The sequence below is a fragment of the Callospermophilus lateralis genome, chromosome 6, assembly GCF_048772815.1.
Source record: "Callospermophilus lateralis isolate mCalLat2 chromosome 6, mCalLat2.hap1, whole genome shotgun sequence".
In the NCBI taxonomy this organism is placed as follows: domain Eukaryota; kingdom Metazoa; phylum Chordata; class Mammalia; order Rodentia; family Sciuridae; genus Callospermophilus; species Callospermophilus lateralis.
The window spans coordinates 65,160,682-65,180,969 of NC_135310.1; the positions used below are offsets into that span (position 1 = coordinate 65,160,682).

The following is a 20,288-nucleotide window of genomic DNA, read 5'->3' on the forward strand; positions in this document are numbered from 1 at the left end:
TTGATTACAGCAGCTTTCAGAAAAATCCTTCCAAATACTTCCGGTGCTAAGTTGCAAATTATCTGCTTGACTCCTGGCATTGGTGGTCTGAGCTGAGAATGAGCATGGAGGAGATCAAAGGCTCAACTCTGTCTGCATGCTCTCAGGTCTAGCACAGCCCAGGGGTCTCATTTTTTAAACATTCCTGGGCCAAACACTAGATTCTTTAAAAGGAAAATTGGGGAGCTCTCCAGCAAGAGTTTGACGAGGAGATTAGTTGATAACTTACATGTATTCTTCCTATTGCCAGCAAAAATTGGGAGACCATTGCTGAGACAGGCACATCTTCCATCATGGACCCAGTCTCCTCCTTCACGAAGGAGAAGGGAGCAGCAAATAAGATGATGATTTGTTTTGATAACATCAAAGAAAGTGAAGAACAAGGTTACTCCTTTTCTCCTAAGTGACGCACATCATAAAATTATAGACTTGTACTTTTTTTTTGTTTTGGTGCTGCAAACCCAGGAGAGATGCTTTTTCATTGAAAAGGTAATTCCTGATACTTGATATCAGATATCAGATTTAGAAATTTCGTTTGATGGCATTTTGCTGAGCTATGGCTTCTAGAGTCACATAAATATATTTTCCCCCAAAATTCTGTGGGATAAAAATGACAATTACAGCACAACATTTTATTCCATTTTTATACAAGTGTCCTTAATGTCTCTGATATGTACATCGCCATATTTATGTGTAGGAGTTGGAAATATAAATGAAACTGAATTCTTAAGAAGCTGCATTGATCAAATTTTCATACACTAAACCAGTAGTGATAAAGCAATATAGAAACTGCAGAGACTTTCAACCTTCTCCTGTTTACTAATAAAAGCAGCATTTTTATGCAATCAAGCTTTTGTGTTCTGAGGTGAATATAATATAATGATTGCATTTGCATTTTCAAGTATTGATCATGTTAGCATCTTTAGCAACACACCTGTGAAATTTATACTTTGGAAAAATTGCTTTGCAACGTGAGGAGACTCTACTGTGGTTTAGTTGTCTTAGGGTAGGCATCTAGATTTGTGGATTAGAACACAGGCTTTGGGATCAGACAGAACTGGGTTTCTATTCCAGGTTTGTGTAAACTGGACATGTAAATTAACCTTTCTTTTTTTTTTTTAAAGAGAAAGAGAGAGAGAGAGAGAGAGAGAGAGAGAGAGAGAGAGAGAATTTTTTAATATTTATTTTTTAGTTTTCGGGGGACACAACATCTTTGTTTGTATGTGGTGCTGAGGATCAAACCCGAGCCACTCGCATGCCAGGCAAGCGCGCTACTGCTTGAGCCACATCCCCAGCCCCAATTAACCTTTCTTAATCTCAGTGTTTTTCATCCATGGAATGGAATTGATAGCAATACCTAGTTATAGGACCATTTGGTGATTAAATGACATAAGGCATAAAAAGCATTTGTTACAGAAATATGTACTCAGTAGGATATGCCGTTTGTTTAAAATATTGATATTGCTGATGGGATTGTTATAACATGTCTAGTGAAGAAGTCATTTACTGGTTGTCTCTGATTTGTGAATTGGAAACTATGAACACAAAACCAAGAAGTGTAATGGTTCACAGTGTGGGAAAGAAGACATACCCAAACCTGGGGAGGAAGTTTCTTGCTTATGCAGACTTAGATTTATTTGCTTGGTGCCATCAGAGCAAAATGTTTTTATTTTTATTTATTTAATTTTATTTTTATAAAGGAAAAAGCGTGGAAAGAGGATGCAACACAAACAAGAGGGTCACAGGGTTCTCAGTCTTGGTATCCATCTCAGGACCCTGTACACCAAAGTCACCCAGGAGCTTGTTATCATCTATGATAATGTCTTTATTAATGAGAAAAATAGATATTTTCTCTTTCCTTATTTGCTAAATTGTTACTCTTCAGAAAAGATGGTCTTGTTTGAAGGACCAAGGTAGCTGTTCATTTTGATTCCTACTTTATTGAATATAAAAAGAATATATGAATATAAGAGAAGTAGGTAATTGAAACTGTATTTCAAGGGTTCTTAATCCTGGGAATGTCACAGACTACTTGGGAAATTTGATGAAGTTTCAGTGCTTCTCCACAGAAAAAAGGTGTAAACAGATAACTAAAAATATAATTTTATGTATAAGTATGGGAATCCCAAATTCTGCTAAAGCATTCCCAAAGGATTTTGGATCAAGAGCTCATGATGTGGTTATTTCCAAACCATTTCTTTAGTGTCCTATTTTAAATACTATCACTTCAGATCCTCAGGATTGTGGGGGGGGAAATGTGTTAACATTGTGAATACATTTTTTTTCTTGGCTAAAATTGGTCTAGACTTGCTTAAGGGGATAGGTATGTGGGATTTTGCCAGCAAAGGTGAAAATGTATTCTGACTGGTGCAAAGTGTCAGGTGGACTCGATAATCAGACTCTTTGGACCTCATTTCCCTCCACACTTCTTGCTCACTCAGCTGCAGACATCCAGGTCTCATTGAAAATTCGCTCCTACTGCCTGACCTTTGCCCTTGCTGTGCCCTCTGCCCAGAAAGTCCATTCACCATGCAACTCCCGTACTTAATTCCAGCCCTTGCTCCTTTATCACCTTCTCAGAGAGAAATTCTCTGGCCATCTTCTCTAAAAAAGAGTACCCACTCTCCACACTCTTTATTCTTTTCTTTTTCCACTGAAATTATCACTAAAAGATATGGTTAAATATATATTTATTCATTTATTTATATCCTACTGCAGTGTTCCTCTTAACCAGTCTACAAGCAGCCAAAGTTCACTTTTCCTGAGTAGTCTGCAAAACTTCTTGTTTCATTTTCATATTTCACAGAATGCTTATTCACCCTCCCACTATAACTACACCATAATACTTTTTCCACTGGGAAAAATTTACTCATACATCAAGGTTTAACTGAACTATCGCCTTCTTCTCAACTTTCTTGAATTCTTTCCCAGCCATCACTACAGCAGAAATCAATTGAAAATTTGTCTTCTTCCATGCTTTCATAAATATTAAAATGAAATCTAGGTTTTTGCATGGTTGCTGCCTGCCCTTCCAGGCTATGAGCTTCCTGAAGGCAGGAAGTGAGCCTTCTTTGTCTCTATAGCTCCTGTGACTTGCAAGCACATGCCCATTGCATGCCATAGAGAGAAGGTAAGCTTGGTCAGAACTGGATACCTGACAGTTTCTTCAGGCAGAAATATGGAGGGAAAACCCTCTACATAGGGAGAACAGCACTGGCAAGACACTGGTTGTGGAAGAAATAAGTGTGAGCTCATGGCTTGGAAAGGAGAGCTCATTCAGGGTGGTCTCAGATGAAATGGTTGGACAGATAAGTGGGATTCATATCATCAGGAGCCTACATACCACCCTAAGGATTTTGAACTTTATTCTGAAAGTTGTGAGAGGGAAAAGGGTAATGAGGAGAACCACAGCTGATTGGGTTTCAGAAAGGTCAATCTCAGAGTAATGTTGAGCTAATTGTATTCTTTGTATGATGGGTTGCATGGAACTTAAAAAATACGAAGTAGCCATAAGATTGAAAAAAGATTAAGTTATAACTGTTGCTTTGGTTTGAATTAGGATAAGTATATTCTAGATGTCCCATACCTTAAAGATTTGGTCCAGTTTGATGCTATTGGAAGATGTTGTGTATCTCTAGGCAGCAGGATCTTGGAGAAGGTCCTGAGGTTGTTGGCAGCGTGCCCTCAAAGGGAATTGTGGGATGTTGATCTCCCGGCTAGTGAAGCAAGAGGTTTTGCTCTATTACATACTTTCTGCCATTGCCATCTGGCATTCCAACCAGAAATCCAAAGCAATGGGGCCACCTGATCATGAACTGGGACCTCCAAAACCATGAGCTCAACTACTCAGGTATTTTGTTATAGTAACATAAAGATGACTAATACAATTGTCAAGAAAAGGCATAAGGAGAATTCATCATATATAAGCTCTACTATGGTTCCTCACCTGCTACTATTTGCAAGTTGATGGTAAATATCAAAGGAGTGGGAAAAACTCCTAATTCAAACACTACCTTCATCTCCCCTCTTTTCATGGATCTTTCAGGGTGGCAGTAAAGCCTCTTTCCAAAATGTGATCCTCGTGTGTGCCTAGATCTCCTCACCTAGGCAGCCCTTAGAAGACTGAGGTCATCACATGAGAGGTCTCTGCCCTCAGGACTCATCCTCAGCCACATTCACGGGCCCAGGGAGCCTTACTCTGCCAAACTGAGGTTACAGTCTTCCCAGCTGGCACTCATGTTCAGATACATGCAGATGATTCATAAATAATAGATCTTTGTGGGATTTGTGTAAGTCCCAAATCCATCTACTTCTCTAAAACTCTTTTCAAACTGCATACCTGACTTCCATCTCAGTCCTCCCATAACACTTTCAGAAGCAGAAATGCAGCAACTTGCAAGGACCCACTATTTTTCTGATAATATTAAAGCTCAGGGAACAATATCTCATAGAATTTCCACAGCAAACCTCTAGGTAGCACTTTAGAATGCCTTTGGGTTCCATATTTTAATTTTATTACAATGGATTTCCTGAAACTTACTTTATGTTTACTAAATAGAGAAACTCTTTGTTGTTGCTAGCCCATGCTGATGTAGCATTTTTGAAATCTTGAGAATCCAAATGCTATGGGAAACTTGGGATTCATTTCTCCTCCTTGGGGAAAATCTGCATCATAGCTCTTGCCCAGACAGCATGCTCGAACCCTTTATGACTACCACAGTTGCATCTCTTCATCATATGCAGCCTGGAAGTGGGTAGGAGAAAGGGAGGGCAGACTGGAGAAAGGGAGGTGGGGGGACAGCAGAAAGATACAGTATCTCAGACATGAAAATATTGGTTTTATGCTGTTGTCCCCATTAAGAAGCCATGTTATCCATGGGGAGAAAAAAAAGCTGTCAAACTCTTTAAAGCAAAATTATTTCCCCATACAATACTGGGTGACTGTGCATGGATTTGAGAAAGTTTGGGGTTTTTTTTTCTTAATTTATTTTTTAAGATTGGTATAATGTATAAAGAAATCTAGAGATCAATTAAATTAAGTGACAGCCAACATAGTTATCAAATTGGACAGGTTCCTTGTTTTCTTGGCGCTTTTTTATTTTCCTCTGGCAGTGGTCCATGCAGTACCCTGTATTTCAAAGCATAAAGCACTGTATTGGGTTCCTGTTATTCACCACTTGTATTCTTTCAGCCTGGCTGGTCTCTTTGTGCAGTTATTTCTTCAGTGACCTTTACCCTTTCTTTTTCCTCTTCTTAGTGGGACTTGCCAGGTTCACACAGTGCGGCCTGACAGCAATCAGCATCAGGTCTGGACCACATGCTTCTCACTACTTAGCAGGACCAGGGCTTTCTTGTAGGAGGCCTTTGGCAGGGGTCCTACAAGATCCACTCACTACATTCATATATACATCCTAGAAATGCCCTTTTGGAGAAACATTGATCAGCAAGGAGGGTCCCAGGCTTAAATACTACCTTCTTTCTTCTTTTCACATCGTTTCTGAGATACACAGGGGTCCCTCAGCCCACCTCAAGAGCCCAGCAGCAGCTTCCCAGAGCAAGAGGCAGCTCAATGACATGTCATTGTGTGTGTTCTCCCTCTTTTCCTGTTTTTCTGCTCAGTCCTTTTGCTCTTGCTCCCTGGATCACACTTGCCCATAAGTAGGATGACCCTAAGTCTTGGCTTTCCCAGGGTGGTGTCTATTAACTGTTGTTGTGACATATTACTAATAGCTTCTCCTCTTACTCTCCAAATTGTCCCTACTGGATGTTCAGTTATATGATTTATGTGATCAGCTGCTCTATATTTGAACTTCATACAATTTTAGGCAAGTGAAATCTACATAGGTATAAAGAATTCAGATTGTGACTGATTAGAAAGATGTGCAATGGAGAGAAGGTATCGAGTTGAGCCAGACAGGCACTACAGCACCATGATAACACACTTGGAATGAAGCAGTGAACAATGCAAAGATACCTACCAGGTGCTTATGGGATAGCAGGTAGAAACATGCGATAAATAAATAACTACATTATATAGAATGTTTAAAGGCATTGGGGATGAGAAAGACAGAGGGAAAAAAGAAATTGAAAAATAAAGGGGAGTTGATTGCAATTTCAGATAGGAAGGTCAGAGTATGTGTCATTGAGAAGTTGACATTTGAGCAATGACTAGAAAGAGGTGAGAGAGTTATCATTAGAACGAGGCAGAGGGACCATTTTAGGCAGAGGGAACAGCCAATAATGTAAAGACCCTTAGGATATGTTCCAGAAATAAGTACAATGCCAGAATGGCTGGTCCTGAAGGTGTGAGGATCACGAGTGCACTAGAGGTTCAAGAGACAATGTGGAAGTGTGAATTCCTGAGCAATTAATTCTAGAATCGGAGCACTTAGATTCGAATCCTGATCCTATTAATTGTTGTAACACCTGTGCCAGTTATCAAATACCTTTAAATACCTCTAAGGTTTAGTTTTCTCATCTGTAAAATGAGGACATAAAGCCTGAAGCTTTATTGTAGAGATTAACTGAAATAATTCATAGAAGTTTCTTAGGCCAGTACCAAGCACATAGTAAATAAACTGTTGATGTCCCTATAAAACTTATTCAAGTAGGTTTCTTTCTCTATTTATATGACAGATATGAATGCTATATATTTTAAACCATAAGTATAATTCCTTCTTATATTTGCATATTTAGGGTAAAAAAAAAAAGACCGACCTTAAGGTTCAATTTTTAAATCCTTCCATCAACAGAATATGTAATTAAGATGATTAGTTTTTAAATATACGTGCAATTAGCTCAGCATGGCTTCTGCTAGACTGATGTTAAATCATATGATGATAACTATCTTTTGCTTGTCTTTCCTCCTTTGACCATATTTGTGAAAATTCATTTAGAGAAAAGAGACTTTATTTTTTGAATTTTATCTGGGCCATACCACCTGTTCCTCCAAGCCTTGTGAGGGCCTCTGTAGATGTATCAGAGGGAAATCCAGAATAAATCACTTTGCCAAATTTCTCTTGTGTCATTCAAGAAAATACCAAATACAAGCTCAACTGGAATGTTTTAAAGTAAAGACTAATGCCAGGGCTGGGCACTAGAAGCTGGGATTTCAGGCCCTCTTTCTACCTAGGGATTGGATTTCTGGAAGACTCAAAATCTTTCCTTTTTACCCCAACAGGACACTCAGTCTGTGAACACCTGAGCAAATAATCTGCACATCTTTCCCATACTCTACTTCCTCTATTCTAGGGCTCTTGATGTGAAGATAATCAGAAATTTCTGGCATATCTTCATCCCCACCAACATCTTGGTGACTAGGAATAGCAGATTTGGGATTACATTGTGAAGCTAAATATTGTTTTCAGAAATTTTCAGTCTCTTATTGAGGTGTAGGAGAATCCTACCTACATTCTACAATTGACTAAGGCAAATCAAAGAAATAAAAAGTAGCCACTATTTCAATGTTGGCTAGTTGTGGGAGTTTTGTTTGTTTGTTTGTTTGTTTGTTTTCTTTTTTAACTCCACTGGAAGAGATAGAATAGGAAAATAAAAATAAATGAAGTTTGCATGAAAAATAAAAGAGAAAGAAGAAAGGAAAACCTTCATGAATCTTGGACAATAGGGGTAAAAGGAAAAGCATTTGTATCCTGTGTGGAAGTCCCCATGAGAAATGAAGGACAGAACATTTCACCAGCACATTCCCAGGAGGCCACCCCCTCACCTTTCCCTGAACCGTAGAAAGCTAGACTCTGGGGAATAATTCACATCGTTGCCCTTCCTTATGGAGCTAGTGACTCAGAGATGTTGTTTGCAATGAAGAATTATAAAGTATGTTTTTGCTCAGTTTCTTGTATGCAGATGCAAGTGAGCCTTATATGGCACCAACAGTATTGTCAGTGACCCAACAATGTCCACTACCTCGCCTGTGGCCCCCCAGTCAGAAAATAAAATAAGTCACTTTGTGTACATTTGAACAAATCACTTTGCCACTTTTCTCTGTGATATGCAATGCTCGTTAAGTATTTAAGATTTCTGTCATAAAGTCAAATAGTCATCTTTCCAGGTGGTTTTAAAACTCCTTTAAACTAATGTCACAAGGAAGCTTCTAATGAGTTTATGATCAAGGTTTATTATTCCTTAAGACAAAGCTGTACTGACATGATGTTCCTTCTCTTTGAATTGGTAATCTTCAAATATATTTGGCCTCTCAATTTCCATCATTCTTTGGAATATTTACTGCCTGACCCACAGAAAACTAGAAATAAGGGAAATCCTCCCAAGAACAGATTCCAAGAATCCAGAGAAATGTGGGGAATGGGATTTTCCAACTTCCATTCTAACCAATGGCTATGCAAGCCTCCATTTAATCAACTAATCAGGATATTTTTGCTTCAGTGGAAAGAGTTATAATCAGATCAGGCACTGGTCATGCCACAGGTCACTAGCCTTGTCCAGAGTTCTTGGTCACTCTTTTTAAACTTGGGTTGCAGAGATCACAACTTTATTATCCCTTTCCAATGACAGGTACTGAATTGTGGCTTCTTCTGTGCCCTATGCTAGGGAGAATACATACCAATCACTAAGATAGGAGAGAAATCAAGCTATTCATTGAACACATTATTTCCAGTCTTAGTATTATCTCATTATATATAAAGTAGCTAACAGTTTTTGAAAGGCTTATTTTCCGGGGGTGCTGTGCTATGTGTTTAACAGAACCACCACTCATTCCTATAGAAAGTATTTATTGAACAGCAACATGTGATAGACATAAGGGATTTGGGATATTTAAGAACCAATATTCCTGGCCCCGAGGTATTCTTCACACCACCCACTAATCTTATTCAGATGACTAAAAGCTTTTCCTAAAAATAATATTTTACCATATCATATGTTATAGTTAGTGGTGAAATGCATTTCCTCACATCATAATGGTAAGAACTGTAATTATTGTAATTGTTTCATATATATATATATATATATATATATATATATATATATATATACACACACATGTGTAGCTATACATATATTTCTATATGTGTTTATGTGTGTTAGAGACATGTCAAAGTCATCATATAAAATCTATCTATACAGAATATTATTTCCTAAAAATAATATTTGTGAAGTTCTGTAATATTTTTGAGGCTTCCCAGTAGATATTGCCCCATGAACACTATTCAGTACTCCTGACACCAGCCTCTGTTAGTTCACTGATCCCTGCTGTCTGGTAGAGAACGGCATTCTTCTCTTCTCTAATTTTCAAGTCACATTGATTGGGTTAAAATTTATTGGAGGTACTTATTGTTCTGGTCAGTCTTTAAAATCCAAAGAGATGAAAAAATAATCTAATCCAATTAAAAGAATGTTTTCCTTCTACTATGAGAAATCAGCATTTTTTCTTTGTTCCGGTTTTCCAGGCAATTTTACAATAAATTCCAGCCATGTGCTGGTTTATGAGTCTCTTGGTCCTTAATTGATTTAAATTGTCAGGTAATTTATGCTTAGAAATTTTCCTCTTTAGGCAAAGGGTTAATAAGGATCCATCCTTTCTGTCTCAATCTTATCACAATTCCTTCCATTAGTGATAAAATTAGAAGATACAGAAAAAATAGCACAATGTTATTTCTTACCAAAACTGTATCTATCCATCCATCTACTATATATAGGTAAATACATATATTTAATCCCCCCCAATTCCTCAATTTTTGGTTTTTATCATTTGAATCTATTCTTGTATAGACTTACTACCTAACTGGTATTTCAACTCTATTTTTTCCCTCTGTGTTCGATGACATCACCTTCTCCCCACTCTGGGTAGAAGTACCAAAATAGGAAATTTTTTTTTTTTTTAATATTTATTTTTTAGTACTTGGCGGACACATCTTTGTTTGTATGTGGTGCTGAGGATCGAACCCGGGCCGCACGCATGCCAGGCGAGCGCGCTACCACTTGAGCCACATCCCCAGCCCCAAGGAAATGGTTTTTAAGATGAATTTTTAAGGTAAGCTTTGCTCACTTTGTCTTTTGTGTGTTTTAGTCAACTTTTTCACTGCTGTGGCCAAAGAACCTGACAAGAACAATTAGAGGAGAAGAAGTTTCCATTTGGGAGCTCACAGTTTCAGAGGTCTTAGTCCATAGATGCCCAGTTCCACTCCTCTGGGCTCAAGTGGACATCATGGTAGAAGAGTGTGGTAGAGGAAAGCGGCTGGGAAAATGATGTTTTAGTCAGCTTCTTCACTGCTGTGACAAAAAGGACCAAACATAACAATTGCAGGAAGGAGAAGTTTATTTCGAGGCTCATGGTTTCAGAGGTCTCAATCCATAGATGGCAGACTACATTCCTCAGGGCTCAAGGTGAGGCTCCACATATGGCAGAAGAGTGTGGCAGAGGGAAGTAGCTCACATGACCATAAGAAAGCAGAGAGAAATCTCTACTTGCCAGATACAAATATATACCCCAAAGCTACGCCCCTTAATGCCTTACCTCCTCCAGCCACATCCCACCTGAATTTAGTTACCACTCAGTTAATCCCATCAAAGAATTGGGCTAAGACATGAAGAAGAATAAGACTTTTGGGCTGGGGATGCAGCTTTGCCTGGCATGTGCAAAGCCCTGGGTTCAATCTCTACTACCGCAAGATTCTCCCATGTCAGTGAATACAGCTGATTCTTACTGTAAATCCAAGAGCTCCTGTAGTGTATGGCATCATTGTAAAAAAAATAATAATAATAACTTCATGGGCTGTGGCTGGGACTCAGTGGTAGAGTGCCTGCCTCACATGTGTGAGGCACTGGGTTTGATCCTCAGTACCACAAGAAAATAAATAAATATATATATATATATTGGGAAAAAATACAATTAAAAAGTTGACTTCACGAATATCAGTGTTTTCAGAACAGTTTGTTTACATTTTATGATTAATACTCACCACTTAGAAAACTGTAATATAAATACTATTTTACTATTATCTTTTAGAGAGTGCATTTGGGAGCCAGAGAACTTGAGTAATTTACTCAAAATCTCTCAGCTTAGTCAGGAGAAAGCTTAGATCTAAATCCAGGATTCTGATGACAACCCCACAGGCAACACTATCTTTACATACGTAGCTGTAAAAATGTATGTGGATGATCTCTCTTTATTTTGTTGTTGTTTAAAAGAAGGATGACTGAAATGGTAATGTGTTTGTTGTTAGTTATCTTTTTAAATACTAATATGACAACTAGGAAGAAAATACAAGACCTATTCTTTGTAAGAATAAAATAATTGCACTAGGTTGTGTATTTGACTTAGATTTGTGTTATTCTAACTCTGTGATATGACTGTGCTCTTTAGGACTCTTTAATACAAGGAAAAATTTCAAACTGGAGTAAGAGTCATAAAGTATCTAAGAAAACACATATTTCACATCAGTACTAAGTTGTGATTTGCATGACAATTTCATCTAATTGTTCAAAAATAGCATTTAACATGAGAAAGCAGAACTTCAGATTTTCTTTTCTTTTTTTTTTTTTTTTTTGAAAAGTGTACTTGTCCCCAGTTTGCAGCAGGACTCTCCAACATTCCTTAGGCCTTAATTAAATAAGAGCAGGAGAGAGCATCGGACTTGGGTTCAGGATAAATATCCCTGGCTTGAACAGGAGATGTTGCTTTAATGACTTGGAATATGTCCAGAAAGCTCAGACTGGCTAGCAGGCAAATCTGACAGCTACTGGATCTTGCAGCAATAACATTCTAACCAATTAAAAACTGAGCTAGAAATAATGGTTTGTCACTGAGTGGTGTTTCAGAAACCAATTGGTCCAGATTAACCAGAGGATTAACTTTTCTAACTGAATTTAAAGGTCACGGGAAGCTGACTTTAATGAAAGAGAAAAGCATTCAATTAGAAGGAGGAAACTTACATATAGAAATTAGGTTAATAGATCTTGCTATGTTATTTATAGGCAACTAATAAAATTGCTGTCTTATGTCATGACTGGAGTTCATAGCCAAGGATAAATATGTTCATTATTTAAAAAATTTAAATGAGCAATAACCTGCTTCCAAGAGATTCCTCTAACAGAAAGGGCTTAGATGGTTGCTAACACCTACAACTGTATTCATGTTTAAGAACAATTCTAAGCAGGTAAATCCAGCCTAATTTTGAGTGATCCTTAACTCTGATGAAATCAATGTCAAGTTAATGATTTGACCTCTGACCTGTGGAAACAACTGAGATCAGTTCTCCAGGTGGCATTTGCATGACCAGTGGCCCATTCTTATCAGGGTGAATTTATCATTCTTAACAGTGAAGTAGGTTTTGATGTGAAGAGTAACTGTGTCAGAGATATGTGAAAGATTTGCAGAGTATGACACCTCAATTGGTTAAAGGACACTTTCTAATCTCTCTATGTGATATATATCAACTGCTCCCATCAGGCACCATTTGATCCTAACCAAGCCAACCACAGATTTTACTGGATCTATCAACAGACACCCAGAGCACAATTTCCTGAAGACTTCAACTTGGCTGTTGGTGCTATGTTCCTTCTATCTAGGATGTTTTTTCCAAATGGTACTGAGCACTCAATAGAAGCTCTTATTGGATGGAAAACAGATTTCATGCATATATCCATGGGTAGTTCTTCATTGATTTGCAGTAGTATGACAGACTGTTCAAATGTTTTCGTATCAGGGAGAAATTACTGCTTCCAAAGTACCCCTTCCCTCATACCCTGTGTTCCCCTCCTTGCTGCCTTGGCCTCTCCCTCTTTATCTAGCAGATAAATGATTAATGTATGATCTAGAAGGAGATTTCTAGGACTCTGAACCACCAGTGTCCATTCTTTGGGGTGCATTGTTGCATGGTGTGAATAGTGCTCCAATTTACATCTGTGTCATGCCTTTTGAACTTTACTCCACACATGGATATAGTTTTCTCCTTATTGATCTAGTCCAGAGAGGTTGCCATATTGACTCCTGTTTATTGGACCCATGTCAGTAAGCCACTTGCAGCTATTAGTGATGTAGTAGGTTAACATTTTGGGCCTATATACACTAAGCCTGTGAGATATATATATATACACACACACACACACACACACACACACACACACACACACATATATATATACATATATATATATATATATATATATATATTCATATTCCAAGATGAAATTTAGAGGTTAAAGTTACCTGGCTTATTATACCATTACTGATTTTTCTTCATACAAAATATATCTTGCTGACTGAATTATTTGGATTATCAAGAAAGGGTACTGAATTAACCAGACAGTTGGCCATCTCACTTTTTTAAGGGACAACCTTATTATTAGCATTATATAGCAAGAAACACAAGCATTTGAAACATTCTTAACATCAGGAAGATTCTTTTGCATTTGTTCATTTTTCTAAGCTATTGATTTAAATTTTCTTTCCTTTCAGTCAATTTTACTCAAACCATAAGAAATAACTATGATCAAATTAATTGACTAATTTCCATATATTAAATCCATAATTTAAAAAAACCCTTATTCTTCTAGTAAAACTTCATCTCAAACTATTAAGTTATCCCCCATGTTTGCCCATGAGGCTGAGCAGTAGTCTTTGTTTCACTAGTGGGACTCAACTGAGGTACAGAGGATAGGTTTTGCCAAGAAAAAAAAATGCATTCAACACACAGTGATTAAATTCCTGTTATGAACCACACACTCTTTCTGTTTGTGCCAGTTCAGCAATGAGCACACAAAGTTCTTTCTTTCCTTCTTAGATCTTAAAATCATCCTGAAGTAGTACACTGTTTACTGTAAAAAAAAAATTTATATTTCTTAAATGTTTAAGAATCCTTAAAAAAAAGATCCTGCTAAATTATTTTTATTCATTCTTATTTTTTATTCATTCTGGTGACCACACTCTCCCATTCTATATTATATCCTGGCTGGCAATGAGTGAACCTGAAGAGAAGGGGGAAAAAATCTCAGAAAAATAGTTCTAGTTGTATCATTTGTTTATTTATACTACAAATTATAGATGCAATCCTGGAATGATGCTAATGAACTATTTCCTCACACGTTTCTCAAAAAGAACACCATTGCTTTGGTAAGATGCTTGGGAGGATGCATCCCTCAGGGGGCCCACCCTGCACTGTGCTGAGCCAGCCTCATCCTGGCCCCCCTGGATAGAAAACAGCTCCCTGCATATATCTATTTGTGCAAGTTCTACCCTACAGTCATTTGTAGACCAACGTCTTTCATGTATCCTTTCTCCTCCACATAGGATATGAAGGAAAGGAAATTGAGGATGTTATGGCTTAGCTCACTCAGGAGCTATAGCAAAATATCATAGGTTGGATGACTTAGAAACAACAGAAATTGATTTCTCCCTGCTCTGGCTGGGAAGTCCAAGATCAAGGTGCTGGTACATGCTGATTGGCGAGTGCCCTCTTCCTCAGAGTCAGCACCTTCTTGCTGTGTCCTCACGTGGTGGTAAGGACTGGGCAGCTTTCTGGGGCTTCTTTTGTAAGGGATCTGCCCTCATGATTCCATCAGCTCCCCAAACCACTGCCTCCTAATGCCATCATCTTGGTTGGGTGGTGGACAAACATTCAAAGTGTAGCAGTAGTCCTATGCAGATCGACTCTTCCTTCCAAGTTCTGCTCAAGCATTGCTTACTCAAGAGCCCTTCTCAGATTCCCTGGGATGTACCTCATCTTTCTTTTCCAACTCCTGTGGCTTGTTATTTAGTATTTCCTACATAGCCCATCTTCAGTTTGGGTTCTTTGTGTATGTGTTCGACTCTTTCTCTAAAGTGTGAGTTTCTAGAGGACATAGGCTGTTATTTCATCTTTTTTTTTTTTTTAAATTTCCCAGAGTAACTAACACAGTGAATTACACTCAGTAGTCACTTAATAAATGCTTACTTGAAGAGAAGGAAAAGGAAAAAGTTCGGTTAGCTGAACCATATTCATGTTTTCAATATACTGTATCAGATATAAAGATTGTCAAATACATCTGTTTCAAGATTTTATAGAACATTGCTTCAACTCATAGGTGCTCTGTATATTAGAGTGCAGAAGTAACTTACATATGAGGCACCCTGTCTAAAGTATATGGAGTTTACAGAATTGCCCATGCTTTGTGGGACCCCCCAAATGAGGGAAATAAAGCCCATCAAACTTTTTTTTGAAAGCCACAGGAGAGGAATAAAATACAAAAAGGTAATCATGCAGTAGCAGCAGCAACCAGACTCCCTAAGTTGTGTCAAACTGCCTGACTAGTTAGAGAGCCCTGTTCAGGGCGGCTCCCCCGCCTGAGTCTCTAACTCTTCCTCTCTCCCTTTGCTGCCTTGGGAAGCTTGCTCTCATTAAAAGGGATGGGAAACTAGCCACATCATTATATTCACTTAAGGCAGAGTTTAGCTGGTCAGTTTTTGCCACTGTCAGTAATAGCTGCCACTTTGGGATTTTTTGCCCTTATTGGCATCGTGGTTTGGGTTGGGATTTTTATTTGTCTTACTTTGAAATTTACATGTCTTCAGAACAACTAAAATTCACAAGAACAAACTAATTAATGGATTCCATTTTTGACAGCTACAAGAAGACGGATGAGAAAGTAACATGCTTCTGGCAGCATGTTATCAATTGGGAGGCAACAGTGCATTCCCTCTATGTGGAACAGTGAGCTGGAACCGACACTGACAGATGACACGGCCCTCTGACAGTGACGCCTGTATGAGCTGACAGCTCCACTTGCAGTCAGTCAAGTCCACACTTTGCAGTGGAATTTTAACGGGCTTGATTTGCAGAATATGCTTTGCCTACTTCTCAGCTTGTAGTAGAAGTGAATAAAAATTTCAAAGCATTCCACATTAAAAGTGAATTCTAGGATCTGTTGCCCAACCTTCTTTCTCCCCCAAAGCTAATCATAATAAATAGTAAATAAAGCATAATCCTGGGAGGGGGGAACTGTAGGACATCTGGGAAGAGAAAATGTTTCCCTTAACATTAGGTTTTCTATAAAGGAAGGTAATTTCTGCATTAGGCAAAATCCCTCAGGAAGGATGAGATACCAAATTTCCCAATGTAATTACAGTTTAAACAAAAAAAAAAAATGCATTTTTGTAAGTGTGTGTGTGTGTGTGTGTGTAAGTGCGTGCGTGCACGTGTGATCATAAAAGGATATAAAGCATGTAATCACGGTTTTTAATTACAGCATTAATGTTCTAAAATATTATTATATCCACAAAAATCTTCTAAATATTAGAAAATATTTTTCTTTAAAAAAATTAGTCTTGCTCATAGCCAGGTTCTGGTCATACTTTTTATTTTACCTTTTTGCAATCCATTCTCTTTGAACAAGATGTGTGCATGAAACTGATTTCCTATGTGACTTTTGTAAAGTTACTATTCTATGTTTCAATTCCTTCACCAATAAAATGCAGCTAATCACCCTGTCACCACCAACATCCCTCACAGGCTCAGAGCAAGAAATAAGGGCAACAGGGGTTGCAAACTAGTGACTGGAAGGCCAAATTGGACTGGCAGAAGTGTTGTGAATTTTTGCATTTGAATGCCCCTAGGCTGGGCAGGCACCCTCCAGTTTATATAGCCTCTGCTCCCTGTCTAACACTGTGTCTCTTTGCACATTTATGTAACTTGCCTGGACCCTGAAGGCAATTGAGTTTGTGACTGTAGAATCATCAACCAATGTATTCTCAATAACTCCTCACAGAAGCACATAATAATTGTAGCATTGTTTTCAAAAGGAGCCCCATAAATGGGATGAATAAATACAATTTATGGCAGATAAAGGCAAATACGAATGAAATAGACAATTACAAAGAATAGCTAAAGTATAAAGTTAATATTGACATAACACAAATTCTGTTGCAAGGGTGATAAATTAGCATTGAGCCACACACACTGCAACCACCTTCAGTAGTTCTTCCCCTTCTTCCCTACCACCTGATTTTCAATAAACACATGGTAGAGACCTGAGAATAGCAATCATATCTCAGGCAAAGTGATCCACTTGGTTATCTACCCAATTAAGATACTAACCCAAATGCCATGGTTTAAATTTTTGTCTCCTACAAATCTCATATTGAAATCTAATTTCCATTATAATAATATTAAGAAGTGGGACCTTTAAGAGCTGATTAGGCTATGAGGGCTAATGAGTAGGTTAGTGCTATTAAAGAAAGGTGAATTTTACTATAATTTGTCCTTTCTCACTCTCTCCTCCTCCAGGATGTTGCAGCAAGAAAGTCCTTGCTGGACGCTGACACCTGGATGTTGGACTCCAGAAGTGTAAGCCAATACATTTCTGTTCATCATAGATTACCCAGTTCTAGATATTTTGGTATAGCAGCACAAAATAAACTAAGACAAGATGTATCTGCTTTGTGTTACTACAATGACATGCCTGAGATAGCTAACTTTATAAAGAGAAAGTGCTTATATATCTCATTGGGAGGGTCAGGACATGTTGCCTGAATGGACTTAGTTCTAGTGAAGACTTCACAATGGAAAGCAAATGGCAACAATGGATATGCATATGGAAGCCAATGGTCACATCCTGAGTCAGAAAGAAGAGAGGATGGGTAGGAAAACTCAGGGCTTCATAACAACCCTCCCATAAGAACTGTCAAGGAGTCCCTTAAGAACTGTGTTCCAGGGGACACCCTCAATGAATTGAGGACCTCCCACTGGGCCCCACTCTTGGAAGCCTTATCAGCTCCCAATAGTGATACCCTGTGGACCAAGCCTTCCAACACAGTGGATACTTGGGGACACTTAAACCACTCTTCAAGCCATTGCAGACATCAGCCTTCATGTATGATTGAAGAAAGTGAGAAGGAAGGCAGATGTACAGATGAGTTTTTGAAATGTCTTGAAAAAGGAATGATTCATTGATTGGTGGAAGAAAAGAAGAAGTCATTTTAAGCATAGAGAATAGTTTATGCAAGGGTTCAGAGATGAGAAAGACTTACGTTATCACTGCTAGAATGGAGCCCAGAAATTTCATAATGAGGAAAAGATAAGGCTGAGTTCCCTGGATTACCCATATATACAAAGTATTACAGCACGCCAATTTGTAAGGAAACACATTTCACAGACTGCATACAAAAGCCAAGTAAAATATAATGACCTTCCATTTGTTTTATGGTAATTGGACATTTATTTCATAAAGTAAGTGCTGCTATTTTACCATGACCCATGATAAAAAGGAAAACTTCTCAGTTTACATTTCACCCATCATAACCTTGAATATTAAAATAAACTTACATGCTCCATTAACTAGAAAATAATTCCCTTCCATGCTCTGAATTTGCCTAGGGTGTGGTTCACAGTGAGGACAAGTTCAGTTGATATGCTTGAAGAATTCTAATTAAGAAACAAGGTAATTTCAAAGGTATGATATTTAATGTATTACTAGCATCTTTTTGGTGTAATGATTTTATTCTATCTTTTAATTTCTTAAAACTCCATATATTTTTTGAAGGTTAACTTTGTGAGTTCTAAATCAGTTAAATCTTTTTGGCCAACCTTTCATTCCCTAGATGAAAATTATCATAAATTGATAAAGGATATTTAATTAGTGTCTAGTATGCTTAGACTAATGTTCCAATGGGTATTTGTTGGATATCTATGCGCTAGGTTCCTTGGTGGAAGTCAAAACAATTATTGGACACAATCTTTTCCCACTGAAGCAGTTGATAATATAAAATAGGTGATTTTAGAAAATAAATTTCTTTAGCTAATTAATGCTTATTACCAGTTTTATTTCTTGAGTCTCAGAATAATCAGTTTTCATTTGCAAAGACTTTGTTCAATTTTATGGAAGGAAAACACACAATGGTTATAACCCATAAGGGTTTTAGGTAAGATGGACAAATTGCAAAAAATTATAAGAAAATTTCTAACTATATATGAAAAAAATGAGGGAACAAAATTCAAATAGATAAAGTTAGGGAACAAGGGAATATCCAAGTCAGATGGCATTTCTACAAGTTCAAGGCAGCCAGAACTCTTGTCAGATCTCTCACTGCCACTTATGTGCCCTACAGACCATTGCATTCACTTAGTAGAACTGAAAGCCTGTTTGTAGGAGAGCCACAGTGTGAACATTGTATGGGACTGAGAATGTTGAGTCAATCAGTAAATAGACAGTGAGCTGGGTTACCCTGCTAACTAGACTAGACTCCTGTCTTGCTTTTCTTTTTTTTTTTTTTTAGTACCAGGGATTGAACTCAAGGGCGTTCAACCACTGAGCCTCATCCCAGCCCTATTTTATATTTTATTTAGAAACAGGGTCTCACTGAATTGCTTGGCACCTCGTTTTTGCTAAGGCTGGCTTTGAACTCTTGATCTTCCTGCCTCAGCTTCCTAAGGTGCTGCAATTGCAGGCATGTGCCACTGTGCCCAGCCTGCCCTGCTTTTTTTTTTTAATAAGATAGCAAATGCTCTGTTGGGACATCACCCTGAGCAGAAGGGATTCAAGACAGAATTACGATATCAGTTCCTGCATGGAATGAGCTCCATGATCAAACACTTGTCTTAAAATTAATTAACAACTCTTTTTGATTATTTCTGTAAACCCAAATCAAGTGATCTGAATTATGAATTTCCAAAGAAATTATTGTGTGAAATTATGTTGGCCAGCACATTCTTCTTCATAAGTTGGGATAAAACTGAAAAATGGGACAAGAACTTTTATCTGATGTTAAATGACAGTTCTTTAATAAGAATTTCTTCATAACATATAGAAAGAAGTAATTAACTGCAGATACTCATTGGTTTTAAAAACCTATAACCTCATTTATTCTTTTTTCTTTTCTTTTGTAAACATAATTTTAGACTCAGTTGCCTCAGTGTTTTGCCTTCCCATTTTGTACTCCACAGAAAGGATCTTATAGGAACTAGGAACACCAAGACAACATTGACTCAATGTACCCACCATCTCTTTGCTGACATGGTTCCTTTCTGTTTGCTCAGGCTGCAGATTTCCTCCTCTCCCCCCCCCCTTTTTTTTCAGTATTCATTTAAAAAGAATGTTTTGGCTCTGTGCTGCATGGAGCTCAATGCCACAGAAGCAGTGGACAGCATTGGTGTGGTCTCTGGCCGCTGGAGCTTACAGCCAATAGAGGCAACTGCACAGACCGTTACAGTGAAAAATGGGACCTACCATAATGGGAACACTTAGGAAGGGAACCCAGCTCAAAGGCCTGGAAGACTTCCAGGAGGATATGGCACTTAAGCAGACAT

At 38.0% G+C, this 20,288-nt stretch overlaps 1 pseudogene; it reads left to right on the forward strand.

Moving 5' to 3' along the window:
• Positions 1-20,226, forward strand: part of LOC143401882 (translation machinery-associated protein 16-like) — a 36,706-nt pseudogene extending 16,480 nt beyond the window's left edge.
• The last annotated feature ends 62 nt before the right edge of the window (positions 20,227-20,288 follow it).